Source organism: Piliocolobus tephrosceles, unplaced genomic scaffold, assembly GCF_002776525.5.
Source record: "Piliocolobus tephrosceles isolate RC106 unplaced genomic scaffold, ASM277652v3 unscaffolded_33449, whole genome shotgun sequence".
NCBI lineage: Eukaryota > Metazoa > Chordata > Mammalia > Primates > Cercopithecidae > Piliocolobus > Piliocolobus tephrosceles.
In genome coordinates this window covers 234-2,761 of record NW_022317031.1, presented here as the reverse complement: position 1 = coordinate 2,761, position 2,528 = coordinate 234, and the positions used below count along the sequence as shown (strand labels likewise).

General features: G+C 35.3%; 1 non-coding gene across 1 annotated transcript; it reads right to left on the bottom strand.

Annotated features, from left to right (window-relative positions):
• Positions 1-1,712: 1,712 nt before the first annotated feature.
• LOC113222679 lies at positions 1,713-1,819 on the bottom strand. The gene has a single exon (XR_003308496.1). It is a non-coding gene; the product is annotated as a U6 spliceosomal RNA (small nuclear RNA).
• Positions 1,820-2,528: the final 709 nt, after the last annotated feature.

Sequence of the window (2,528 nt, the reverse complement as noted above, 5' to 3'; positions counted from 1 at the left end):
AACTGTTTTATGTTATCAGGAGGGCTTCAAGCCCATGGTGGGCTATTGGTAGCTAAGGTGAAGTAATCAAAAGTTATACTCAGATTTTCAACTGCACAGGGACTCACTCCTACGTTATTCATGGGTCAACTGTAATTCTTTATTTACTAAATATAAACAATTTATTATAAAACTGAAATAGAAGATCCATTTGTATAACAAGTCCAGTTGCTTATAATGGGACTATAGAGGAAACATATAACATACTAACTTAAAAATCTTTTTTCTTATTCATGCAAAAACATCATATAGGGTTTTAGGGATCATAAATGACTTTTTTCAGACTATAATGTTTGAGATTATAAATTAGCTACAACTACCTTCTTAAATAAATCTGAATTTCAAACTAGTTAAATTTTAAAAATTAATTTACATATGTATATACATATATACACATTCAATTTACACATATTTTTAAACTGGTCTTTTTTGATAAACACTACCTTAATCTGACATCTTACTTTTCATTTTCTTATCAAGAGCAGGACCACCAAGAGAAATAAGAAATTCACTATCAGAAGTCTTACCTGGTTTGTCATTTTTAAGTATCTTCTTTTTATGTTCCAAAATTTGTTGTTGAATTCTATGTATACAAAAGTAATAAATAAAATTGCTATTTTAACACTGAAATAAAAAATATTTACCAAACATATTAAATTCCAAAACCATTTAAGGCAATATCAGACCTAATATCAGAATTTTAATGTCCCCTACACTTCAAATTTTTAAACCTTACAAGCTTATTAAGCTTATAATTAAAGAATAAAAGAAAGAGAAATACTCATAAATGGAGGAAAAACAGCTCAGTAAATTAACTCTAGTTAGCTGGACATCATGCAAAGTGTCCTGCACTCAGAATACGTCCTCGCTCTGTAACCAATAGGTATTTTCTTTTCAGACAAGTTGCTTCTCATAGGCTCCATGGTTTCTTCTAAAAAATGAGGACTCTGCTACCTTAGGAAGATGTCATGAGATTACATGTTTAAATGTTCAGAGAAATAGTAAAGCAATGGAATAATTTCTTCTTGAACTTTATTCCTGAAACCATTTTGGAATCCCAAATAAAGCTTGGTGTATGTTTTTCTATAAGTTCTAATATTCAAATGTTACAGTTTTCAGAAGATGTTATTAAGTGTTAATTTTGGTTATTAGTTGTATTCACTGTGGCTTGTAATTCAGGGCATCTTACCTAATTCATAACTTACTGCAAAATTTATATATATATTCTCATTAAAATGCATTACCTAGTTGTCTCCCATCACTGAGTTCATCAATCACACCAAGGGCAGAAAACTAATTGTCTAAACCCAGCTTGGACAACTACCACTCCTTCTCTACCTCCTCAAACTCTGAGCCAGCAGATCTGTGCTAGGATGCTGGATCTCCACGGTCCTCTCCAACTAACAGACAAGACAGAACCCTGCTGTGATTGTTTTTCCGTTCCATGAAGGAAAGGCAAGTGGACATTTTCTCATTTCCAAGACATGTACTAACAACATGTAACATCCCCTAATTATTACTCAGCTTTGTTCTCCTTTCAGAGATCACTGGACATCAATATTTTCCTAGTGATAATCACAATTTCAATATTGGGTGTCTCCTGTTTTGGTTTCACTCACGCTGCTTCCTAGGAGCTACTCAACAAACAGTCAAATGACCTTCCTGGGACTATGCAAAATATAGAATGCTTTCTGAATCTGTGTGCCGTCCCCAGGCGGCAGCCATGCTTATCTGCTCTGTATTGATCCAATTTTAAAATATGTGCTGCAGAAACAAGCACAAAGCCCTGTTTGTTACACAAATACTCATGAGTCACAGATGAGGCTTAGCTCTGGTAAATCCAACTCACTTACTTTAGATTCTGAAAATTTTATTGAACGACTTCCTGTGAGGTAGAATTTTAAAATATATTGAAAACTTGAGGAAGAGCTGCGAGTAGCCCAAGAGATTTTCATGATTATAGAGACACATTGCTAGAGGGGCCAACCGCAAGTTTAATCCCACTACTCGGTGAAAAGATAACATGGAACCTTCTGCTATCTAACCAAAGCTGCTGCACAGGATATAAAAAGCCTCAAGGTACAGATCTGAGAGCAAAAGGGAAAGGGAACTCTGATCTCCCTGCAACATTATTTGAACATCCCTGACTGTGGAGAACAATCCCAACTAATAGTGGTTAAAGAAAAGACAAACATGGCTTTCAAAGGATAACATACCATGAAGGCCCAGGCTAATTCTAGCTAAGAGGTGGGCTCCAAATAAGATTTTTAGTGTAGGGCAAGCATCAACTTTCTCAGTATTTGTGTAGCTAAAGCTAGGAGGCCTAGCTGGCAGAGCAGGGTGCTGGGAACAACGACTGACCATAAGTACATAAACTAATAAACACTATAGCTTTGAACTCTATATATGAATCACCATGAAAACTAGGGTGTCTGCATCAGTGAAGGCATCCTGGTGGCAAAGGTCAATCATTATCAGATTGCAGGATG